General features: G+C 49.7%; 1 protein-coding gene across 3 annotated transcripts in view; it reads right to left on the reverse strand.

The window, feature by feature from the left end:
* The window catches only part of LOC147633124 (DUF21 domain-containing protein At4g14240-like), a 164159-nt gene that overhangs the window by 16038 nt on the left and 121292 nt on the right, over positions 1-26829 (reverse strand). The window lies entirely within an intron of this gene.

Consider the following 26829-nt stretch of genomic DNA (forward strand, 5'->3'; position numbering starts at 1 on the left):
GAGGGGATTGCAACATGCTGGAGGATGCAGAGGATAGGATGGGGGGCAGCCAGGAGACCATTCATGGGCCGGAGCTCGCTGCCTGGGAGGAACTAGTGCTACAGGTGAGAGGCCAGGATCCGTGGACTCTCCCGGAGTTTGGCAGGTTGCAGGGGAGTCTTTCTTTCTCGCGCTCGGATAGACAGGCCACAGGAGTTAACCTTTCCCGCATCGACAGGTTTTACATTGAGTGGGCCTGTGATAGAGGTGGCACAGTGGGCATACTTGCAGGCTCCTCGTTTTCAGACCACTTTCCAGTGCTTCTCCAGATCGAGGACCCCACGAGAGGAGAGCAGGGCCAGAGCGTCCGGATTCCAGATTGTCTCATAGAGGAGCCCGAGATTGCGATCAGAGTTGAGCAGGTCTGGCAGGAGCTACAGTTCAGGAGAGGATCGGCAGCCATCGATCTTGCCAGTGGCTTGCAGGAGATCAGCCAGATGCTCAGACAGGCTGCCTTGGACCGGCTGGAGGCCTTCAGAGAGCAGGAGAGGAGCCTACGGAGGAGTCTAGCGTCCCTCCAGAGACTCCAGGAGAGGGATCCGACGAGCCCTTGGATCTCAGAGCAGATGGAGTCAGCTCGCACTGAGATCAGATCCATCGAGGAGAGGAGGGTGGAGTTCCGATTCCATGCTCAGGCTTCTTTTTGGACACAGGCTGGAGACAGAGTGACTCGAGATTTCTTTGAGGCGACAGGGCCTCGCTTCAGACGAGAGGGTCTCAGGCGTCTTCGGCAGGCTGATGGCCAGGTTGTGGTGGATCCCCCCAGGGTTCGGGCTATAGCCACAGATTTTTACAGGGATCTTCTCTCTGCTGAGCCAGCAGATGACAGGGTGAGAGAGGCTCGGGAGGCAGTCTGGAGCTTCACGAGACCGGTTGTGCCGGCCCATTTGCAGCACTCCCTTCTCTCCCCCTTCTCGGATACGGAACTGGAGGAGGATCTTCAGGCATTACCTCGGGGCAAATGCCCAGGAGAGGACGGTCTTTCGGTGGCTTTCTTCCAGAGGTACTGGGGCCTCTTACATAGGGGCTTCAGATTGGCATTCCAGGAGATTATGGAGTCAGGAGTCATGCCGGACAGCATGGCAGAGGGGTTGATCCACTTGATCCCCAAAGAGGGAGGAGACAGACTGGAGATTAGACAGTGGAGACCGATCACCTTGCTAGGCACGGCCTACAAGGTCCTAGCTAAGGCGATCAGCAGGCGGCTTCAGCCTCACCTTCCGGACATCATCCACTCCACGCAGACAGGCTTCATCCACGATAGGAGCATTCTGGATAACATTTTCTCTTTCTAGGAGGCTACGGCTCTGGCTAGATTTCGACAGGAGGATCTGGCAGTGCTCCTTCTCGACTTCGAGAAGGCATATGATCGGGTGGACTGGGCCTTCTTGGAAGGCACTATGGAGAGGATGGGCTTCCCCCCTCAGTGGATCCGTGGGGTCTCTGCACTCTACACATCGGCTCATAGCCAGGTGCTGATACAGGGCGTGCGCGGAGAGAGGTTCCAGCTCTCGCGCTCGGTGCGGCAGGGGTGCCCCTTGGCGCCCTTTCTTTTTCTTTTTGTGGCGGAGGCCATGAGCACTTTTTTGACGGCACAGGATACAGGTTTGCGGGGCCTCCAGCTTCCCATCCGCACCTCGGAGGAGCTCCTAGACTCGGAGTTTGCGGATGACACTGCTGTCTATCTTCAGGGAGGTGAGGAGAACCTCCGCCGTTTCGCCTTAGCCATGGACAGGTTTTGCAGAGCTTCGGGCGCCTTGATCAACTGGCACAAGTCGTGTGGGTTGTGGGTCAGCTCTATGCCCCCCCCGACCTGGAGGCCAGTTGACGGTTTTCAGTGGCTGCCCCCCGGCACTACAGTGCGTTATTTGGGATGCTATGTGGGCATTGACATATCTCCGGAGCAGCAGATAGCCCCCCTTCTTCTGAGCATTCGGAAGAAGCTTCTGTATTGGAGTACCGCTCGTTTATCTCTGGCTGGCCGAGTAGTTGTGGCCAACCAGGTTCTGCTTGCTACTATGTGGTACATCACTTCTTGCTGGGCCTTCTCTCGGGCGTGCATTGGCCAGGTGCAGAGGCTCATCAGGAACTTTCTTTGGTCCGGTGGCGACGGGCGGCCCGCCAGGGCCAAGGTGGCATGGGCGGTGATCACTCAGCCGAGGGAGAGAGGCGGCCTGGGCATTGTTGATCCTATTTGCCAAAGCCGAGCATTGCTTGGCAAGTTGATAGTTCGTGGCCTCCTGCCAGGCGCTGAGCCGTGGAAGGAGTTTCTTGTTTCCAGGATGCTCAGCTGCACCCCTTCTCTTAGCGGCCCCTGGACCCCCAGCATCAAGTGGATCTTTACAGAGCAGCGATCCAGAGGAGTGGGTCTTGGCTTCGAGGAGCGTTTTGCAGCTAGCCTTCTGAGGGCCTGGGCGCATCTGAGGCCGTCACTCTTCCAGACTCCCCCGGGCACCGATGAGGAGCGCCTGAGGCAGCCTTTGATCTGGAACCCCTTGATTCGTCTCCCCAGTGGCCATATGGTTGGATCGCGGTCTCACGTGTCGTGGGGCCCGCTGAGCTCTGGCCCAGCCCAGTCCCTAGACGACTGGATAGGTTTTCAGCAGCTGCCTCTAGAGGCTCAGGAGAGGAGACTCAGTGGGATGAGGGGCAGAGAGTTGATGAGACAGGACATTGAGGCGGCCATCCCCCGGGAGTGGCGGACCCCAATATAGGACCCTCCACCTCCACAGTGGATGGGTGTCTTCACTCGGCATGAGATCCTTCTAGCGGTCTGCGGCACAGCGGAGAGAGTCGCCCCACTCACTTTCGAGGTGGGAGAGGGTGGCTAGCTTCAGAGGACACGACTAGATTTGGATGGGCTCCAGGAATGTATTCTTCAGAGGGTGCGGGTGGTCGGCTTTCATCAGAGACAGTGGCATGTAGACCCCTCACCGGCCTCGATAGGGGAGGACTGTTCTTGGAGATTATGGGCTTGGGATAGCAGGCCTCTTATTCGCCTTCAGTGGGATCCAGGTGAGTGGTTTTGGCGAGATCCCTATTTGGCCCCTACCAGCCCAGGCATCCCCTTTTTTCAGTACACAGCGAGGCTGGGGCGGAGGATTCAGAGACACAGGATAGCGAGCACCCCGGCGGCGGCCAAGCATTGGCGGCGACAGGGGCTCTCCCCTGCCTTTCTTAGGGACTTCTGGCAGCGCCTTTGGGCCAGCTTCCGGCCCCGGAAGGTGACGCTGTTTCTCTGGCTCACAGCGCATAGAGGACTGGCTGTGGGGGCTTGGCTAGCTTTCGGCAGTCACCCAGCGTCCTGCCCTCGGTGCGGCCATGCACAGGAGTCGCAACGGCACTGCTTATGGGATTGCCCACAGGCACAGCAGGTCTGGCAGCACGCTCTCAGGATGGTTTTTGCAGGCTCACCAGGTGAGATGCTGGTGACATGGGGTGCGGTGGCTTGGGCCACGGACAGCGGCCCGGCCCTTGGATATGAGGACGTCCTTGGCAGTGCGACCATCCAGGTCTCTGACAGGGCGATGGCGGTGGTTCCGACGCCAGACTTCTCTTCGGCAGCCCCTCAGGAGGGGGTCAGGCACAGATGGGAATTGATCAGCAGCATGACGGCTTGGCACATTTGGAGAGCCCGATGCAGGGAGGCCATTGACCGCCAGGCGACTCCACCGGCGGAGGTCATACAGGCCCTCTGGGTGGACATCATTCACACCTTGAGAGGTCACTGGGGGAAACTCCAGGGCGACTCGGATCGCATGAGAGGGCGCCGCAAGGCTTTCCTCCGCACTTGGCAGCCTGGCCCTTTCCTCACCGCGAGGGGCGAGGATGTCACTTGGCACTACAGGCCTCTAGTTTGGCTTTTCTCACCTCCCACATGTACTACTAGGTAGCCCCCCCCAGAGAGCGGCCAGCCACGGGGGTGGAGCTCAGGAGTTCACTGTGTTTTTTATCCCTCCTTGCGAGGTGAGCTTTGTAGCCTTATGGGCGTTTTCTCATTAACTAATAGAAGGATCTTTTTTCCGGAAAAAAAAAAACTCTGTATCAAGATATGCTCTCACACACGCACTCCACACACACATAAGAGCATATATTCACACAAAGCCATTCGTACTGAGTTTCTGTCAAACCTCCGGAGATGCAGGGTCGACTCAGCCATAATGAAGCCTAGCACTAAGGGAAGTAGCAAATAGAAAGAATTAGTATAGCAAATAAGTAGTTGATAGGGTAAATGCACCGCTAAAGATAGAAAGAACAAGCACAATATCAACTGGCCGCAACTCGGACAAAAACTTCACAATGTGAAATCTGCATGTCCGCTAATACGACTGAATTATATACCTAGATGAATCCAGGAACATACCCAAAGTCACTTTTTAGGTAAAAAGGTAAATGAGGCAACCAACTTCCTATAAAAGGTGCTATCAACCAATGAAGAAGTATAAGGGCTGAAAGCTTCTGTCCTTGACCCTAGTGATGAAATGAACTTGCCTTCAGCCATCTTAAATGCATGCAAAACCTCTCTGGTGGTATTTTTTATGCGAGATGAAAGCCAAATCTCCATGTGGATAAAGTAGTGATGACTTTTGAAGTCCAGGATTTGGCATCTCAAACTCTTGTCGTAAAGTATCCTTTGTGGCTTGGATCTTATCTTCATGATCACTTGTAATGATGAGGTCATCTCAAGGCCCAAGTTTGAGTAAGCAGCTACGGTGGATGGAGATCCAAATAAGGGATCATGGTGAGAGAGAAAGAAAGAAAGTTATATTAACGTCTTCAAAAGACCCAAAGGGTCTATGAGACCAAAATGATGTGTGCATAGTGTTCATGAAATCTTGGCATGGATGAAATAAGAGAAAACAACACTAAAGTAAAACTAAAAACTGAAAGCTAAGATCTCAGACTCTGAGATTATACAATTTGAAAAATCTAGATCCTACTATGCCAGGTATAGGGTACAATAAGTGATGGGTGGAAGAGCTGAATAAAAATAGTCAATCAACCAATGTATGTCAGGCAAGGGCCCATCCAAGATGTCCATCATGGGTGATACAAGAAGACTAGACATGTCGATAGTCTGCTATGAGGATGAGGTTACTCAAAGGCAGGCCAAGATCTCCTGAATCCGGGGCTGATGAGTTGAGGGTGGTCGGGATCCAACGGGACGAGGGCATCTAGCTGTCTGGAGTGCACGTGCCTGATCTGATGTCACTCCAATAGCCTGCTATACGAGGGGGCACTACGGCATAGACTCTTGTATCCACTCTGATGGGCTCTAGTGCCTCCTTATCCACCCCTCTAGGCTGGAACAAACTGGTGATGGTAAGCAAACAAAAGGGGTGTTGGGGAAGGGCTCAAGCAACCTTGGTGAATTATGCCCTTACATCAGAGGTGGTGGAGCCCACTTCTTCTGAGGAGGCCCAGGTGGTAGGGGGATCCTCGTTGGATGAAAGCCATGCAGTCAGAGTATGATTTCATCATGCGGAATAACACTTGGTGTCTAGTTGATCGCCCCCCAAAAAGCAAAGTCATAGGCACAAAACAAGTGTACAAAGCCAAGTACAACTAACGGCACTTTGGAGAAGTACAAGGCTAAAGGATTTGCATAGATATAAAGGGTGTTTGATTACCAGAAGACCTTTGCCACAACAATCCACACGGTTTTAGCTTTGGCAGCTTGGGACAAATGGCCCATGTATCAGATGGATGTGAAATCCACCTTTCTAAATGGGAACCTCGAGGAGGAGGTGTACGTTGAACAACCCCAAGGTTTCGAGATCCTTGGTTCACAAAGCAAGGTATGCAGGTTGAAGAAGGCCTTGTATAGTCTTAAGCAAGCTCCAAGGGCGTGGTACCAACGGATTGATGCTTACTTGAAGAGAATAAATGTCATTCGGAGTCCATCTGATTCAAACTTATGTGTTTCATGAGGATGGGAAGTGCATGATTATTGTCGTTTATGTGGATGACCTAATCATTACAGGTAGTCATCGTGCGAAGATTGTGCTGACAAAGAAAGCTCTTAAATAGGAGTTCGAAATGACAAACCTGGGGCTCTTGCATTATTGCTTGGGTCTAGAGATTCATCAACAGCCAAGGAGAATCTTCTTCTCTCAACACTCAGATTTTGGCAGCATTTGGGATGATTGACTGTAAACCGGCAGCAACGCCAATGGAGGTTAGGTTAAAGCTATCTACCGAGGATAGTTCACCACTGATTGATGCGACCATGTACAAGCACTTGGTGGGGAGCTTGATTTTTATGTGCAATACCAGGCCAAACATCGCCGAGGCAGTTCGCGTTGTAAGCACATTTAACCACACGAGAAAGTCATTGGAAGGCGGGGATGTGAGTGCAAAAATATGTGAAGGGGATACTACCATATGGCATCACCTATACTTCAGAACACTCTTCAAGAAAAACTCTCAGTGGGTTTTGTGATTCAGACTGAGTTGGTGCTGTTGATACCAAACGCTCAGCTACAAGTTGGTGCTTTATGTTTGCATCGAGACCCATTTCTTGGATTAGCAAGAAGCAACCAACAGTGGCCCTCTCTTCAACAGAGGTTGAGTATAAGGCCGCTTGTTTAGCTACCTGTGAAGCTTTATGGCTTAGATGGATTTTGGAGGACATGAGTGCAAAGCAGGAGCAACCTATAGTGTTACATTGTGACAATCAGAGTTGCATGGCAATTGCAAAGAAAACAGTTTTTCCTCCTCACACCAAACACACTGAGGTTCACTACCACTTTGTGCGGGAGCTTATCTTCCAGCAAGAGGTGCATCTTGTCTACTGCCATACGTCGAAGAATTGCACGGATTGTTCACCAAAGCTTTAACGAAGGACTAGGTTGATCGACATCGGTGGAAGCTCGGCATTGCGTTGGATACCTAGTCGTATGGGGTGTCCATTGAGAGGGGTGTTGGATATCAAAGTCCACCCTCACTCTACATTTGTATGGGTCAAGCTCACTCATGTTTGTAAGGCCCCCTTTATGAGGAGAATCCCGAGCCCAATCCCAAAACAACGTATAGGTGGATAAAGTGTATATACGGTAGTGTATGGTGGATCCAAGGTGATAAAAGTGACGTGTGGCAGCCAAGTGGAGATGCCCAGGTGCAAAATGAGAAAGGAAAGAGCATGGGCGAACAAAGGAGTCAAGCAACGAAACTTTTTGAAAGAAAGTGAGGCAACGATGGGTTAAAGACAGGGGATAGTTTTTTTTAAGAAGGGGTTTATCGAGGGTGTGGCTAGAGAGACCACCAGAGAGGAGAGCGCAGACTGCACTGGAGAGGTCACCTGCAGGTCTGTTTTCTTTGCTGAAGATTGCAAGCTGGAGGTCTTGCAGTTTTTTTGATGGTTCCAGAGGAAAGAGCAGTACAATGTGGATGATTTGGTTGGGTCAGAGCAAAGGGTGTGCTAAGAAGACCAAAGGATCAGCTACGATGTGGTTGCCCTAGGATCTCTGTGCAACATCTCTATTAGAGACTTGGCTCAGTCCAATACCTGCACAGCTGTAGCTATTGTTTGCCAGATGAAGACTGATTTGAGTGAGCCTGAGAAAGATATGTTGTTTGTGACACTGAATTCCGTGAGGTTTGAGGTCGTGAGTGGAGATGATGTTGTGAAGAGTTGTGGCCGAGGCCTTTTTGTGAAGGACCTCAAAGGTTTTTAGTAATTTCTTCTTATATGTCTTAAGCTGCTATCTCTCGGTGACGGAGTCGGGGTGCTCTATGTCCAGTCTGTCTAGGTCTCCTCCTGGCTCTCAATTCCTCTGCTCTCTGTGCGGTCACCCCACGTGGTACATCAGCTGGCACTGGCATAGCTCTCTGGAAGAAATCTGTGAGCTGGGACTATCTCCCACCCCTAGTGGGAGCGGGTGTCTGGAGGAGTCTCTCTCGAGAACTATGAAGCTCTAGTAGTAGTCTGCCAAGCTGTCTCGCTGGTCCGAGGCCTCCATCAACTGATGTAGTGAAGAGTGCTCCTCAAACAATCCTGCATATCTATCTCTGACCCCCTGGTGGGCTCTACATCTACATACAAAGTGATCCTCAGTCTCCACCTCCTCGCGGCACAATCTACATATCTGCTCAGCTCTAGGAACCCGTGCCGCTCTCCCAGCCTCTATCTGTAGCTGATGTGATGAGACTCGTAGCTGTCCAATAGCAACGCGAGAGCTGTGGCATGTATACATCCATGTACCGCGGTCGATGTATAAACCCATCCCTTGAGATGCTCATAAAGTGGTCTCTGTAATACAGCATCTTCGGTGGTAGTGGGCTCTCTGGTGCTGTCCATGTCTCCTGTATGTAGTGCTGCCATATGTCCTGTCTCATCACTCTGTTCCTCTCATTGAGAGAGAGATAACCCCGTGGAGCAGACTGATCATACTGAAAAGGTGGCAACCGCTCAATGTCTATACCATGATGTGAGAACCACTGTAGCATCTGTGCATACCAAGATCCAGTGTGTCCAGCCTCGACCAGCTGTCTAGATGCCTCAAAAGCTCGGCGGGATAATCTCTCCATGGGCATCTCCCTCATCCTGTATATAAAGGAGATCGTCTGAAACAATGCCTCCACTGCCATAGGTGGTGCAGCAAACTCAGCTCGAGCAATGTCGTGCGGGATGGATGGTTTGCTGCGTATCATCCTCGAGAGCATCAAGATCTGTGGTCTCTCCAGCTGTACCCATGTGGAGGCTGCAAGCCCTGGTGCCCAAACCGCTGCTACATACATTAAGGCTGGTGTCACTAATGTATCAAAGAGCCACCCCTTCGTGCGGGGTTCCTGAAAATGTGCCTGATGACACTGACGCTCAAGGTCAGCAAGAGCTGCATACCCCCGGGTCACTCTGTCTCGGACTGCCTGAGCCATGGAGAAGCGTCCAGCTGAGCTAGTAAATGTGATGCCAAGGTAAACATAAGAGCTCACCACCTCAACCCGCCCTCCTGCTAATGTGAGAGTAGTGTGGCTCCTGACTGCGGGTGAAGTGTGGAAGATCATAACCTTGGTTTTCCCAAGGTTCACTGTGAGCCCCTGCTGTGCGCAGAAGTCATCAAGAGCCACAAGGTGTCTTTGAAGCCCAACCTGCGTGTCAAATACCAAGACGATGTCATCAGCATAAAGCATAACATGGACAGTAATACCTGATAGCTCAACCCCAGAGCCTCCTCCCTGTGTGATGTAATCGACCACCTCATCAATATAGAGCCCAAAGAGCGTGGGGGAGAGCGGGCACCCCTGCTTCACACCAATGGTGTTCAGAATAATAAAAGATCTTGTTTCTACCTGCTAGAGAGAGAAAATATTCTAGAGAGAGGTAATTCAATTTTAAGTCGCCAAAAGAGGCGCTCTCTGGGCACAGTATCAAATGCCTTGCGGAAATCCACAAAGCAACAATAGAGCCGTTGCCTCCGTGCCTTGGCCTGATCAATCAGGCACCTCAATGTAAAAATGTGGTCGATGGTCGAGAAGGCTCGACGGAAGCCTGCCTGGCCTGCTGCTCTCAATCCCCCAACCTCTGCATGAGTGCTCAGCTCTGCCTCCAAAACTGCCCCGTATAGTTTGGCCAATATATGGCCAATCATGATGGTCCTGTAGTTCCCGGGGTCTAGTACATCTCCCGCTTTATGGATCGGCACAATAGTGTGCATCGTCCACTCAGCCGGAAACCCCTCTGACAGAGCTCTGTTGAAGAGATGAGCAAGAAATGGTGCCAATGTATCAATAGCATAGATGAGATACTCTACCTGTAATCCTGTATGATCTGTCGCCCGTCCATGTTGGAGTCAGCATATGGCCCTCCTAACCATAGGTGGGGTGAAGAAGGTGGAGACTGTGGAGCATGGCTCTGTGGGTTGTGGTATAGGGGGCTGTGCAGGCACATCATAAAGTCTCTCTGCATATGTCTGCCAGGTCTGAGGATCGGCAATAGGTGTGGGAGGACGGGGCTCTCTGAGTCTCCTCCAAGCAGTAGCAGCATCTCTGCTCATGAGCATGTGATGTGTCCCAGTACTGAGCCTCCTCATAAGCTCGCCGCTTACGACGGGTGAGAGTATGCATCCTCTTGCCTGCCTGCCTCCGGGTGATCTCCCCGCGAGCCCTTTGCACTCGGAGACTGCGGTAAAGGTTTCTGCACTCATCATCATACCATTGGTTCTGGGGCATGCTCCCAGATGTAGGTGGCCATCCTGTCTATATGTGGTATGGGAAACTCCTCGCGACTGCGGAGTGCAGTAGGCGGCTAGGTCCTGAGTGAAGTGAAAAATAGTGCGTGGTGGCTGTATGATGGGTGGGTGGGTCTCCAATAAGCTCCTGAAAGTGAGGGATAGGTATGTATGATCCGCCCCAATGGGGCATGGTGGTACGGTGAAGTGAGACACCATATCTGTTGCCTCCCGGGATCCCATCACATAATCCACTGTACTACTGCCGCCTCCCACTGGAAAGCAAGTCAACCCACCTGAATCTGGCCACCGAGTCATCCCATTATAAATAACGAGATGGTGTCGGGCCCCAAGCTCCACCAAATGTTGCCCATATCCAGTGCTGTCAGCTCCTCCATCAGCGGAGATCCGAGTGGTCCCTGTATCCTCTGTAGCTAGCGGCTCTAGTCTCAGGGGATCCTCAAAGTCATAGATCTCGCACTGTCTGCTCTAAGTTCGTGCATTGAAGTCCCCCATCAAGAAGACTTCTCCCAGTGTCAAATAGTGTAAGATCTCCTCAGATAAGACAGAGTATGGAGACTCACTAGCCTCTCCTCCACCCGGCTCCTTGGTGGTGGCAAACCGCGACCCCTTCGGAGGAAAGTAGCAAAGGGCGATATAAATCCATCTCGTCTCCGAGAGGCGTAAGCTAATCCACATGTATCTCGCCTCCGAGTCTCGTGCTACGACTCGAACATGCTCATGTAACCCATGCCTGAAAAGCACTGCAATACCTCTTGAACCTCGAGAGGTGGCCTGTCTCATCCCCTGTCGGTGAGCTGACTCCCACTGATAACCCTCAACCCGTGGTAAGCCCCTCTCCGGGCTCTCATGTGTCTCTATCATCAAGATGATATCCCGGCCCTCCATCACCTCCTCAAGTCTCCCTGGATGTGTCCATAGGACTCCATTACAGTTCCAGATTGCTATGTGTATCTCTTTGTCTTCATGTTGTTTCCTCTGTGTCTCATAGGCCAGATGGCGCTATGCGACCCTCTTCCCATCAATATAGATGTGACCATCCCTATAATGTGCCTTCTTCCCTTCTTTGCGTGCCGCCTTGATCTTCGGCATGCATAATCTTCTGTGCTCCAGTTGCATCCATGTGAGGTCATCATCGAAGTAGATGGGGTCCCCTGGCAAGCTCCTCAAGATAGCCCGTCTTCTCATAAAGCTCATCCTACTCTCCTCGTCCGGGAACTGTAGCACTAAGGCCTTGCCTTTGGTGGAGTCCTTTGGGGTTGTCCTCCATACTCTAGTGAATGGGAGCGGCTCATCCTCCTTTAGTCCTAGCTTGGTACATAGGTTCCGCCCGTCAATCTCGGGCGTGGAGGTAGTGCTCTCTGGTATCCCTGTGACTCGGATGTTGAGGCGCCGGATCCGTCGCATCTTCTCTTCATCAAGAGTAGACTGCATCATGTGTTCATCTTCTTGTACCTCCTTCTTGATGTTCTTCTTCATCACTTGTACATCTTCTTGCACCTCCTTTTTGATGTTCTTCTTCATCACTTCTACCCATCCTTCGCGGGCCGCCTCCATTTTCCCCTCGATTGTGTGGGTGAGGGTTTTGGTGATCTCTTCTTTGATTGCCTCTTTGTCCACCTCAAGAGTCTCTCCTTCCTCCCGTGGACGATCGCGTAAGGATGCCACTTCGCCCTTCAAAAGGTTGATTTCCTCCTGCATGGCGAGCTTTTCCTTCTCCCACTCCTCTTGCATGGTAAGCTTCTCTTTCTTCCATATTTCGGCTTCGGCCTCCAGCTTCCCCATGCGCGTCAATAAGTCCTTCTTGATGGCGATGATGGTGCTGTCCAATGTCTTCTTCTGGTCCTTGATAAGATCCCTAAGGATATGATCAAGCTGGCTGATTTTGTCATCTACAGACCCTCCCATTGTAGAGGAAGGGAATGTTTGAAAGGAGCAGGCAAATACGTGGGATAGAGAGAGAAGAAATGGATGAAATTCAAGTCCCCATTATGTTGTTGCCTTGGGGGCCTGAGCAAGGGTGGGTGGGAAAAGGGGGCCGCGCAGCGAAGCGGGTGGGAAAAGGGGGGCGCGGATAGAGAGGGCGAATGCAGGCAGGCAGCGGGAGGGGTGGGCGCAGAGCGAAGCGGGTGGGAAAAGGGGGGCGCAGACAGAGGGGGCGAATGCGAACAGCAGACAGAGAGGGCGAATGCAGGCAGGCAGCGGGAGGGGTGGGAAAAGGGGGACGCAGACAGAGGGGGCGAATGCGAACAGCAGACAGAGAGGGCGAATGCAGGCAGGCAGCGGGAGGGGTGGGCGCAGAGCGAAGCGGGTGGTAAAAGGGGGGCGCAGACAGAGGGGGCGAATGCGAACAGCAGACAGAGAGGGCGAACGCAGGCAGGCAGCGGGAGGGGTGGGCGCAGAGCGAAGCGGGTGGGAAAAGGGGGGTGCAGACAGAGGGAGCGAATGCGAACAAGAGAGAGAGAGAGAGAGAGAGAGAGAGAGAGAGAGAGAGAGAAATGAAATGATATATTAACGTCCTCAAAAGGCCAAAATGACCTATGAGACCAAAAAGGTTACAACAATTGGTGGATCTGATACAATGTCTGTGTAAGAAAAGCTAAAACAACTAAACAACTAACTGAAACTGAAAAAACAACTATGAGGAAAAGTAAGGTACTAGGAGCTCCTAATGGATAGCATCTAGGAGGGAAAACTCCAGCAACAAAGGTAAGCATCATATACATCACTATCCAAAGATGTCTCTCATCGGTCGATGGCGGATATCCTCAATGTCCTCCATGGTGAGTACTCTGACTGGACGTCTCCCATGCCGTGCTAGTATGGTCCTGATCCTCTGTTGTAGTCTCCGCCGGTGTCGAGATGGGCCTCTCATCTTGGGGCGCTTGGACCACCCCAGCTCTATAGCCCGATCAATCAGTGTACCTCTGGTGCGGCTATACTCTGGGGCTAGCTGCAATGCCTGCTGGCCTGACTGCTCAATCTCTGGTCGAAAGAAGTCTGTAATCTGCCTCTATAGGTGTCTCTCCCTCTCTGATCCCCTCCCTCTCAAGAGTCCCTCTCTATGTCTACGCAGCTCCAGCAAGTATAATCCGAGGCATCTCTGATCCTGGTATCTCATGAGTCTAGAAAGTGGTCCAAAACCCTCTTTAAACAGGCAGTGAAAACGGCCTCGTATCTCATAATATACTGGACAGTGACATATGTAATGTAACTCTGTCTTTGGCTCCATCTGGCACAACTAACAAATCCTGGCCTCAGCTGGTACTCCTCTGAATCTGCCAGTCTCAATCTCTAGCTGGTGTGAGGATGTGCGCATCTGACCAATAGCACACCGTACGCCATGAGAAAGATGAGTATCCATGTAGCTGGGTCTAATCACAAACCCATCCTCCCTGAGCTGGAGAAGATGATCTCTATAGAAAGCCATCTTCGTACCAAGCTCGTGTGTCGGCTGTATCCATGTCCTCCTAGCGTCGAGCTGAGTCAAGTCCTGCCTGATAAGTCTGGTAATCTCTGCCCGTGTGAGAGAGAGGGAGGGTGCATCCAGGGAGTACTGAAATGGAGGCAACTGTCGTGAAGACTCCAGAGCTAAGCGAGCATATCTGTTTCTAGGGAGAGCCCAAGTGCTATGTATAAAGGAGACTGCTCGAGTGAGTGCCTCTACTACCAATGGGGGGGCAGCCATCTCTGCACAGATAATATCATGTGGTACGGAGACCTTGGTCCTAATCATCCGGGAAATCATAGAAACCAAGGGCCTCTCCATACATCTCCATCCATCAATGCTACCAGCTCGGTTGTGGTGATCCACTGAGGGTCCCCATATCTCCACTCCATACAGCATGGCTCAAGTGACCAAAGTGTCAAAGAGACAAAGCTTTGTTCGAGGTTCCTGAAACTGAACCTGCGAACACATCCTCTCTAGTCTCCCCAATGCTGCATAAGCTTTGGTCAATCCGGTCTCCGTTGCTCTCCTCAAGGAAAATAGTGGGCCACTAAAAACCACACCAAGGTAAGTATATGCATCTCTATACTCCACTGTCTCCTGACCATATGTAAAGGTGGGTGCTGACCTCCTAACCCACTGTGCTGTGGTGTTAAACACCATCACCTTGGTTTTACCAAGGTTAACAGACAATCCACTGTCCTGTGCAAATGTGTGCAATGCATCCAAATGATGCTGCATCCCCTCTGGAGAATCTGAGATCAACACAATATCATCAGCATACAATAACAGCGGAATCCATGTCCCCGCTAGCTATGCTCCTGTGTCACCCTCCCGCTCTACATAGTCCGAAACCTCATCCACATACATCCATGTCCCTGCTAAGAGAGAGAGAGAGAGAGAGAGAAGCCTACCTGCTGTTCATCTCCACGCTTCCTCCAACCCACCAGTCCAAAAAGCTAGCCCCTCCTATAATAGTGTGGGCTCCTCTAAAAAGGCCACGATTCACTTAAAAAAGGGATATTTTTTAAGTTAAAAGGTTTTTAAAACCTTTGTCCCCTTGTCCCTTCCACACATGGGGTTTTATTAGTTTTTAAAACCTTTGTTCCCTTGTCCCAAGTGTGAACATTTTAAAAAAAATATGTCTTGCTCACACTTATGATGCACAAATTCACAGGGTCATGACAGTGATGGAGCATCTATGTGTGTCAGTCTTATGTCTGGGGAGCTGATGCTCAGTTAGAGGGGATACAGAGTCAGATAAGGTCAACTAAGCATCAAGAATAATCAGCTGAAGGTGTAAGGGCTAGGTTTGGTTTATCTGGGTTGAAGAGAAGAGTTTTTTAGTAATGTGTGACAGTCATAGGACTCTCAGCAGACGGGTTAGTGGGCTGAATGGTAATCCAGAGTCAGCTGTGAGTCAACTGCTATCAGTTGAGAGTTCATAGTGCTAGATCCTTGCGAGGATAGATTTTTTTGAGTCGGTGAGTGTCAGAGGACACACAAGAGAAATTTATAATTTAGTTGAGATAACTGAATCAGTTGGGTCTATCTCAATCAGCTGAATCAGTATTCGCCAAGTTCAGACAGACAGGTGTCAGCAGAAGGTCAGTAGAGCATCAGCAAAGTGTCCAGTAAGCTTCTGGGGTTGTGAGTTTAAGGTTAGCTAATGTTGGAGGATTATAGAAGAGCCGAGAGGACTCATATCAGACTAGGGCCAGCGTCAGCATTCTGAATCAGTTTACAATCAGCTCTGTGTCAGCTGGGAAAGGGATTACGGTCAACAGACTGTCAGAAGTGGTCAGCTGAGGCTTATAGGTGGAAGATCAGAGGTGTTGGAGGTCAGGTCTAACTTGGGAGGACAACTAGAGGAATCAACTGGGTCAGATTGCGGAGCGTTCAGGTGTCCGATTGTGTCAGCTGTGAAGGGCTGCGGATAGGTGCAGAGTTGATTGGTGCCCTTGGAGCTGGGATCTTAGCATCCTGCAATTCTGGTCTCTTTATGTTTTCTTCTTGTGTGCTGTTCGCGTCACTGCTCCTGCCCGACACCAGCGCCTGAATGGTCCGTCGCCTGCCTCGTCGCCTCTGCCCGCTTCCACTATTCGAACCCTCCGCCTAGCTCGTCCGCCACCTGCCCAGCGCCCGCCTCTGCCTGCGCTTGACTAACCAGACACCTGGCCCCTGCCTCGTCACCTGTGTGCATGTCGTACAGCTTTGCACGCCTCCGCCAGCTGCCACGTGCATACACCAGCCTGCAGCTCAGTGTATTCTCCACCTGCAACGACTCTCTTCAACGACTCTTCCGTGCTACATCTTCCCGACTGTGCATCATTGCTGCCCAGGTACCTTTGTTTCAGCAAATAGAAAAAATAAACATTTGGTTTGCAGGCAGATTTTGCCACGAAGATTTGAAAGCTTACAGGTGGTACAAGATTCAGGCAAATTTGGGGGATTTCTCAATTTCAGGACAAATTGCAATTTGGGGGTTTTTGAAAATGGAGGTCAAAATCAGCAAATTGAACCTCTCTCATTTGCAAAAATTTGGGGGTTTTCAAAATTGAGGTCAAAATTGGCAAATTGAACCTCTTTCACTTGTAGAAATTTGGGGCTTTTGTGAAAATTGGCCAATTAGATGCACATTGAAGCGATTGGAGTGCATACAAATTGGGGATTTTCTGATTGGAGCATGTAATTGGGCATTACAGCTGCGATTTGTCGCGCATGTATACACATTGTGTGTAATTGGACAATTTGGTGCAGGTTTACACTTGCTTTGGTTTACAAGCATACATTTGCACAGGACATTTGGTTGCCTGGCAGTGCACATTGGTGCTTGGTTTGCTTGCAATTATACTTTGTTGACATGGCACAGAATGCTACAGATGTATTTGGTGTGCTCACCCAGGAGGACAAGCTGGATGGATCTAACTACTCCCTCTGGAGTTTCATGATCCGTAATTTGCTGGTAGCCAAAGGGCTATGGGGCATCGTGTGTGGTGATGACACACGCCCACTTACCATACAGCCAGCCACGCCTCAAAGGGGAGGTACTCGAAGAGCTCCTGATGTAGATCCTGCTCCCACACAAGAGCAGAAGAGATGGGACTCTAGAGATGCACAGGCCATGTCATTGATAGCCCTTTCAGTGAAAAGGACTATTATTCCGCACATTCGTTCATGCAAGACGTCGAAGCTTGCATGGGACACATTGGAAGCAATGTATCAGGTACGCAACGAGGCAAGAGTTGCCTACTTGAAGAGGCAATTGGATCTTCTTTCTATGGATGAGGGTGACTCCATGGCAGATCATCTCACCAAAGTGAAAGATTTGCAGAAACAATTGCTCAACATTGATGAGGTTATCCCAGATAGACAGATGGTCACCAACACTCTTCATTCTTTACCGCCTTCCTACTTGGGTTTTCACACCTCTCTCAACCTCTCAATGAGAGGAGGTGGTGATCCCGTCACTCTTGAAGAGCTCGTGGGTTTACTCTTGCAGGAAGAGCAAACAAGAGCAAACTTATCGAGCAACCGTCGTGGAGAAAAGGCATTTACAGCCAAGGATAAGGGTAAACCAAAGAGCTTTAAGCATGGGGGACAACAGTCTAGCAAGGCTGGTCATGGACAGCCCTCTTCTAGTGGTGAAAAGTCTGACAAAGGGGATGCAAAACAAGCCCAAAAAGAAGGGCAAATGTCACTGCTGCCATAAGCCTGGACACTACATCAGTGAATGTAGGAAGCGGATTGCAAAAGAGAAAAAGAAAGAAGCAGGCAATGCAGTAGCAGACTCTTCGGATGACAAAGCACAGCAATCAGCTAATGTAATCCAGGAAGAGTACACTTTTTTGGTCACATGCACTAGTGACACACCAGGTGCGTCAGACACTGATATGTCTTGCATTGCATTTGACAGACAAAATGCATCATGGTATTTTGATAGTGGTGCTTCGAGCCACATCACTTCATGCAAAGATGTATTTCAGCACTTGGTTTATGCTTCAAAAGGCCGCACTGTATCATGTGCAGATCATACCACATATCCAGTAAAGGGAATTGGTAATGTCATACTTATTGCAGCCAATGGTGCCAATATATGTATGAAAAATGTATTGTATGTTCCAGGAATAAAGAAAAATCTGCTCTCCGTCTCAGCCATAAACGACCAAGGTTTAAAGGTTGAATTTGAAGATGGGAAGTGTTTGGTAAAAGACCCATCAAAGGGTTATGAAATAGTCACTTCTGGAACACGATACAAAGGCTTGTATAAGCTGGACAGCTATGACAAGCGCACTTATGATGTAAATACAGTGGCTGCCCACACTCCTGCTATGCATGATGCAGAGCTATGGCATGCTCGTTTTGGGCATGTAAATTTTCAGAGTTTGATGCTTTTGCAGAAGCATCATATGGTTGATAATATGCCGCCTCTTGAGTCTCCACCAAGACATGTATGTGAGGGGTGTATTTTGGGAAAGATGCAACGAAAACCATTCCCCAAAGATGGAGCTGTTAGAGCTGAAAGTAAATTACAGCTCATACATAGTGATGTATGTGGTCCAATGCGGACACCATCCATAGGGGGGCATCTTTACTTTGTCACATTCATCGATGACTACTCCAGGTTTGCTTGGGCTTACCCTTTGAAAGCAAAAGCAGATGTGTTTACATGCTTTCGACACTTTGTAGCAATGGCTGAAAATATGTGTGCATGTAAAGTCCAAACATCCCGCTCAGATAGAGGTGGAGAATACATGTCAAATGCATTCAAGGATTATATGCTTCAATAGGGCATCAAACACCAATAACTGTGCCTTATACACCGCAGCAGAATGGTGTAGCTGAAAGGAAAAATAGATCTCTCATGGAGATGGCAAGATGCATGGTGAAAGCACAAAAGTTGCCTCACAAATTTTGGATGGAAGCTATAATGTGTGCAACTCATGTGTTGAACAGGTGTCCAACAAAAGCTTTGAAAACCATAACACCATTTGAGGCTTGGTATAGCCGAAAGCCAACAGTGGATTATATGCGTACATTTGGGTGTTTGGCATATGCACATGTGCCAGAACAACTCCGAACAAAGCTAGATAACAAAGCAATTAAATGCATTTTTGTGGGCTACAGCAATGAAAGCAAAGGATACCGTCTTTATAATCCAACTACACGAAGGATTTTTGTGAGTAGAGATGTGGTATTTGCTGAAAATTCAGAACAGCCCATGGTCAGCTTGTATAAAAGCAATGATACAGGCTTACAGGACATGTTTGATGGACTTTTACCCATTGCAATTAGGGGGGATTACGATCAGCCAGCCCCTAAACAAGAAAATCCACATGTAGAACATGTGGACCAGCCAGCCATTCAGCCCCCTTCTATCGAAGAAGTGGAAGATCTTGTCAGGGAAGAGCAAACAGCCATAGACACAGCAAAGTCAGTGCCAAGATGGTTGCTGAAAACTTTGCAAGAAAGCAAACTTGCAGCTCCACTCACAGGTAGAACAAGGGCTAGTTCCAGCCATGCTTTGAATGTACATCGTGGGGAGTCTGCATTCGCAATGGGTGGTCTCTTTGATTCAGAAGAGTCTTCTTCTTATGAAGAAGCACATGAGAATGAGCATTGGTTGCAAGCTATGCAAGCTGAAATTTCTTCTATCATGAAGAGCAATACATGGGATCTTGTGGAATTGCCTAAAGGCAAGCATGTAATTGGAACAAAGTGGGTGTACAAAGTCAAAAGAAAGTCTGATGGTACTATTGACAGGTACAAAGCAAGACTTGTGGCTAAAGGCTACTCCCAGAAAAAGGGAATGTTTATGAAGAGACTTTTGCTCCTACTTCGAGAATGACCACAATAAGATCAGTGATTGCATTGGCTGCCCATAAAGGATGGAAAGTGCATCAATTGGACATCAAAACTGCATTCTTAAATGGGGATTTACAGGAAGAAGTATATGTAAATCAGCCCATTGGTTTTGTAGTTCCTGGTGAGGAACATAAAGTATGCAGGTTGCACAAAGCATTGTATGGGTTAAAGCAAGCTCCAAGAGCTTGGTATGATAAGATACATGCTCATCTAACCAGCCAAGGTTATGAGAATAGTCCAGCTGAAAGCACATTGTATGTGAAGAAAACCGATGCCGATATTCTCAGTCATCTTGTATGTAGATGACATGCTCATTACAGGTACAAGCAAAGCACAAATTTCAGATTTCAAAGCTGATTTGAAAGCTGAATTTGATATGTCAGATTTGGGGCCTTTACACTACTATCTCGACATACAGTTTATGCATACAGATGATGGCATTGTTATGCAGCAAACTAAGTACATAAAAAGTTTGCTAAAAAGGTTTCACATGGATGAATGTAAGCCCATTTCTACTCCGGTAGAACCAGGTGTACGGCTTACTATGCATGAAATTGGAGAGCCTTTTGAGGCCAGCATTTACAGCCAGGCAGTGGGATGCCTCATTTACTTGTGTAACACGAGGCCAGACATATCTTTTGGGGTGTCTTTGTTGAGCAAATTCATGCACAGCCCAAGCACAAAGCATTGGCAAGCAGTCAAACGCATCTTTCGTTATCTTAAGGGTACCCTGGATCTTCACCAGTGGGAATTGTTTTTTTCTTGGCAGCTCATGCATATCTTGGTTGAGTAAAAAGCAACCCACTGTTGCTACATCTACTTGTGAGGCTGAGTACAGGGCAGTCTTTACAGCTATAGTAGATTGTGTATGGTTGAGGAGACTATTGACTGATCTTCGTGAGTGTCAGCAGACACCCACCACCATTCTCACTAATAGCCAGAGTGCTATGGCCGTGGCACGAAATCCAGTATTTCATGCACGCACCAAGCACATAGAGATTCATTATCACTATGTCAGAGAGAGGCTACATGCAGGGGAGATCAGTTTATCTTATTGCCCTACACAGGATAATGTTGCAGATCTATTCACAAAGGCTTTACCTCGAGAAAAGTTTGAAGCTTTCCGCAAAGCTTTGGGCTTACTCTCATACAGAGAGTGATCTGCTACCTTGTACAGGTTCACACTTCCACTACAGGGGGGATTTGTAGGCATATGCTCACTTATGGTAGTGCTATGTGTGAACAGGGCTTAACCAAGGGCACTTTTTCCCATGTGGTTTTTCCCCTTGGACATCAAGTGTGAAAGGACACTGTAACATATAATATTTTGTACTTCTATATTATATGGATGTGGCACACATGCAAGGGTTGACTTGCATTATGTGGATACCACACTTTTGGCTCTCTCTCTCTCTCTCTCATTTCTGTGTGTGAGCTTCTCTACCTTGCACCTAACCCTAATGTGCACGTTTGTGTGTGTGAGTGTGTGAGTCCAACACCCAACATGCTCTCATGTTTATACTTGATAGTGACTCTAGTATGAAGTATGATCTCTTGGTACTGAGTTGTGTACCCCATTCTCTTATGGGAAGTATGATCTACATTAGGAGAAAGAGTGAAGTCTAGAATGAATTGGTTTATGCTTTCAAATTGTCCTAAATTTGTACAATTCGTACCTTTTCTTCTTGTTTTCTATTGTTTTCAAATAAATTCCATTCCGTTGGACTACTATGTGAATGCATAAAGACTCTCAGAGTCTAGCCTTTTTTTTGGCATGGACACAGTTTACATAGAAACAATGTGTAACTATTTGGCCCTCCTAGCTCTATTTCACATGATAAAACCCATGTCTGGACACCTGACAAGTGGAAGAAGACATGGAGCATAGTCACAAGGGACGGAGGGGACGGAGGCTTGGAACGCCAGGACGGCGAATTGGGACGGCGCAAGGACGGGGACGGACGGACGTCTCCCACGAAACGTTTCTCACAGGGGACGGCGACGGGGACGGCACTGTGCGGGGACGGCAGAGAGCCGTTGCGCCTGCCGTTTTTGGCCGTTGCGCCTGCCCGTTTCTAGCCGTTTATGGCTGTTGGCTCTTTGAGGCTTGGCCCTCTCTCTCTCTCTTGCCCTGGAGGCTTTCCTCTCTCTCTCTCTGCCTGCATTTCGCCCGCCTGCACCTCTACGCCCCCTTTCTCTTCGCTTCTCTCTTCCCACCCGCCTTCTCTCTCTTCGCCCCCTTTCTCTTCGCTTCTCTCTCTCTCTCTGCCTGCATTTCACCCGCCTGCACCTCTACGCCCCCTTTCTCTTCGCTTCTCTCTCTCTCTCTCTCTCTCTCTCTCTCTCTCTCTCTCTCTCTCTCTCTCTCTCTCTCTCTCTCTCCAAATCTTTCTTTCTTTCTCCCCTCCTGCACCTCTACGCCCCCTTTCTCTTCGCTTCTCTCTCTTCGCCCCCTTTCTCTTCGCTTCTCTCTTCCCACCCACCTTCTCTCTCTTCGCCCCCTTTCTCTTCGCTTCTCTCTTCCCACCCGCCTTCTCTCTCTTCGCCCCCTTTCTCTTCGCTTCTCTCTCTCACGCTATTTGGGTTATACATTGATGAGGTGGCTGACTTCATTACACGGGGAGGCGGAGATGGAGTTGATTTAGCAGGTACCTCAGTACATATTATGCTCTATGCTGATGATATTGTATTAGTGTCTGAGTCCCCAGGTGGTCTAGAGCAGCATCTACATGCACTCCATGATTTCTGCACACAGAGGGGTCTTACTGTGAACCTTGGGAAAACCAAGGTTATGGTCTTTCATACATCGAGACAGGGCAGGAGTCAGCTGACATTCACTCTCGCAGGATGCCAGGTGGAGGTGGTGACATCATACGTGTACCTAGGGGTTACCTTCTCTGCAGCAGCCACACGCTTTACCATGGGTTCAGCAGCCAGAGCTAGATTGACACGGGGATATGCAGCATTGGCTATGCTAGAGAGACAGTGCCACCAGGCGCATTTTCAGGAGCCCCGGACGAAGGGGTGGCTATTTGACACATTAGTCACACCGGCATTGATGTATGGAGCAGCAGTATGGGCGCCAGGCCTTGCTACCCATTGGTGGACACAGATAGAGAGACCACAGGCCCTCATGATGGCACGCATGATACGCAGCAAACCGTCAGTACCTCATGACATTATCCGAGCAGAGTTTGCTGCGCCTCCTATGATGGTAGAGGCCATATTTCAGACTATATGCCTGCTAGACAGATTCAGAGAGATGCCACAGGACAGATTATCATACAGAGCTTTTCAGGCATCTAGACAGTTGGCTAAGGCAGGAGACAGAGGATCATGGTATGCACAGGTCACACATTGGTTCTCACAGCATGGCCTAGACATGGATCATCTACCACCATTCCAGTATGACAGGGATGCACCACATATCCGTCTCTCTCATAGTGAGAGGAACAGAGTATTGAGACAGGATCTATGGCAGCTCTATACACGAGAGACATGGATATCGCCTACACAGCCTCTTCCACCGAAGATGCTATACTACAGAGATCACTTCATGAGTATCACTGATGATGGATTTATAGAGAGGCCTAGATACATGGAGGGCTTTTTACCACACGGCTCCCGAGTGGCTATTGGTCAGCTCAGAGTTTCATCACACCGATTGGAGATTGAGACTGGCAGAGCAGCACGGATCCCCCGAGAGGAGAGGGTATGCAGATTGTGCAGAGAGGAGGTGGAGAGTGAGGAGCATTATGTATGCAGATGCAGAGCATATACAGCCATCAGAGAGAGATATCCCATTTTATTCAGAGAGCCACATTCCCTACGCCAGATCTTTGAGGCAGCAGACCAGCGCATACTGGGGAGATACATTCTAGACATACAGCGCCACAGAGAGACATTATTACAGGCTCAGACAGCTCCAGAGGGGGGGCGACAGACACAGATTACTACATTTTTTCAGAGATCCATACCCCTCCCAGCCCCTACACGGCAGGGAATTACTCTCCAGAGAGCAGAGACACTTAGAGCCCGCAGGAGACAGAGGACACCTGGCTTTCGGACACCACGCCTATACCAGAGAGAGATGACAGAGATCAGAGCCCAGTTTCACAGAGAGGGTGCGGAGCGACTGGCTCGCTTCAGAGCACACCCAGGCATGTTCTTCAGGGAGCTGTGGACACCCCCTTCACTGATGTATACCATTTTATACCCCCAGTATGGTACAGGATGGAGCTAGCTAGGTTGCATATCATGATTGTATACTCCATGCATATAGCTTTGCATTCTCCTAGTAATAGAGCTCCATCCCCTGCACACCCAGATTCAGCTTTTTTATTCAGTACTTTTTCATTTTGTTGGGATGACAGAGGATACCCCATACATGTACTCCGATTTGTCTCATAGGCCGAGTTCGGTCTTTTGGAAGACGTTAATAAAATCTTTCTTTCTTTCTTTCTTTCTTTCTCTGCCTGCATTTCGCCCGCCTGCACCTGTACGCCCCCTTTCTCTTCGCCCCCTTTCTCTTCGCTTCTCTCTCTCTCCTCTCTCTCTCTCCCCCCCCCCTCCTGCACCTCTGCGCCCCCTTTCTCTTCGCTTCTCTCTCTTCGCTTCTCTTTTCCCACCCGCCTTCTCTCTCTTCGCCCCCACCCATCCTTGCTCTTCGCTTCTCTCTCTCTCTCTCTCTCTCTCTCTCTCTCTCTCTCTCTCTCTCTCTCTCTCTCTCTCTCTCTCTCTCTCTCTCTCTCTCTCTCACATCAGGTATTACTGTCCATGTTATGCTTTATGCTGATGACATCATCTTGGTATCTGATACGCAGGTTGGGCTTCAAAGACACCTTGTGGCTCTTGATGACTTCTGCGCACAGCAGGGGCTCACAGTGAACCTTGGGAAAACCAAGGTTATGATCTTCCACACTTCACCCGCTGTCAGGAGCCACACTACTCTCACATTAGCAGGAGGGCGGGTCGAGGTGGTGAGCTCTTATGTTTACCTTGGCATCACATTTACTAGCTCAGCTGGACGCTTCTCCATGGCTCAGGCAGTCCGAGACAGAGTGACCCGGGGGTATGCAGCTCTTGCTGGCCTTGAGCGTCAGTGTTATCAGGCACATTTTCAGGAACCCCGCACAAAGGGGTGGCTCTTTGATACATTAGTGACACCAGCCTTGATGTATGCAGCAGCGGTTTGGGCACCAGGGCTTGCAGCCTCCACATGGGTACAGCTGGAGAGACCACAGATCTTGATGCTCTCGAGGATGATACGCAGCAAACCATCCGTCCCGCACGACATTGTTCGAGCTGAGTTTGCTGCACCACCTATGGCAGTGGAGGCATTGTTCCAGACGATCTCCTTTATATACAGGATGAGGGAGATGCCCATGGAGAGATTATCCCGCCGAGCTTTTGAGGCATCCAGACAGCTGGCCGAGGCTGGACACACTGGATCTTGGTATGCACAGATGCTACAGTGGTTCTCACATCATGGTATAGACCTTGAGCGGTTGCCACCTTTTCAGTATGATCAGTCTGCTCCACGGGGTTACCTCTCTCTCAATGAGAGGAACAGAGTGATGAGACAGGACATATGGCAGCACTACATACAGGAGACATGGATAGCACCAGAGAGCCCACTACCACCGAAGATGCTGTACTACAGAGACCACTTTATGAGCATCTCAGGGGATGGGTTTATACATCGACCGCGGTACATGGATGTATACATGCCACACAGCTCTCGCGTTGCTATTGGACAGCTACGAGTCTCATCACATCAGCTAGAGATAGAGGCTGGGAGAGCGGCACGGGTTCCTAGAGCTGAGCGGATATGCAGATTGTGCCGCGAGGAGGTGGAGACTGAGGATCACTTTGTATGTAGATGTAGAGCCCACCAGGGGGTCAGAGATAGATATGCGGGATTGTTTGAGGAGCTCTCTTCACTACATCAGCTGATGGAGGCTTCGGACCAGCGACAGCTTGGCAGACTACTACTAGAGCTTCATAGTTCTCGAGAGAGACTCCTCCAGACACCCGCTCCCACTAGGGGTGGGAGACAGTCCCAGCTCACAGATTTCTTCCAGAGAGCTATGCCAGTGCCAGCTGATGTACCACGTGGGGTGACCGCACAGAGAGCAGAGGAATTGAGAGCCAGGAGGAGACCTAGACAGACTGGATATAGAGCACCCCGACTCCGTCACCGAGAGATAGCAGCTATCCGAATGAGACACCAGATGGAGACACAGGAGAGGCTAGCTCGCTTTCATTCAGACTCAGGGTACATGTTCATGCCATTCACAGCCTCAGCATCGGCGATGTATGATATCTTATATCCCTCTTATGGCACTGGCTGGAGTTAGACATAGATCTGCATAGCATGCTTGTACTACCCCTTCAGCATATAGAGATGCATCTTGCCTTAGCACTCCATCCACATCCCCACCCCCCTTATATTGTTTGTATATGGGCTCCACCGATCCATGATGATTCACAGTTGTATCCAGACACATGCACACTTTTTCTTTTGTTTATTTTCTTCCGATGACCGGAAGAACACAGTTGTATTATTATTTTTTGTCTCATAGGCCGACTTTGGCCTCTCGTAGACGTTAATATATCTTTCTTTCTTTCTTTCTTTCTCTCTCTCTCTCTCTCTCTCCTGCACCTCTGTGCCCCCTTTCTCTTCGCTTCTCTCTTCCCACCCTCACCCTCACCCTCACCCTCTCACCCTCTCTCTCTCTCTCTCTCTCTCTCCCCCCCCCCCCCCCCCCCGGCGACAGTTAGCTTTACAGGGAGACACGGCTTGTTGGTATGGACAGATGACATCTTGGTTCCACGCACATGGTTTTAGCATGGACAGATTGCCTCCCTTCCAGTATTCTCTGGAGGCACCCTCTCTCACTCTCACACGGACAGAGATTACCAGACTCATCCGTCAGGATTTAGTTCAGCTGGACATTAGGAGGACATGGATACAGCCGACTGAGGAGCTGGGCACGAAGATGGCTTTCTACAGAGAGCATTTTCTTCAGCTCACAGCAGATGGTTTTGTGATCAGACCCAGTTACATGGATGTACACTTGTCTCATGCAGTACGATGTGCTATTGGTCAGATTCGCACATCCTCACACCAGCTTGAGATTGAGATGGGCCGATATAGAGGTATACTAGCTGAGGCCAGGATATGCCGAGTATGCCATGGGGAGCCAGAGACAGAGCTGCATTATATATGCCATTGTACTGCATACTATGAGATACGTGGTCGTTTCCACTGTTTATTCAGAGAGG

Source organism: Cibotium barometz, chromosome 12 (assembly GCF_041138505.1).
Source record: "Cibotium barometz isolate CiBa-2024 chromosome 12, ASM4113850v1, whole genome shotgun sequence".
Classification (NCBI taxonomy): Eukaryota; Viridiplantae; Streptophyta; class Polypodiopsida; order Cyatheales; family Cibotiaceae; genus Cibotium; species Cibotium barometz.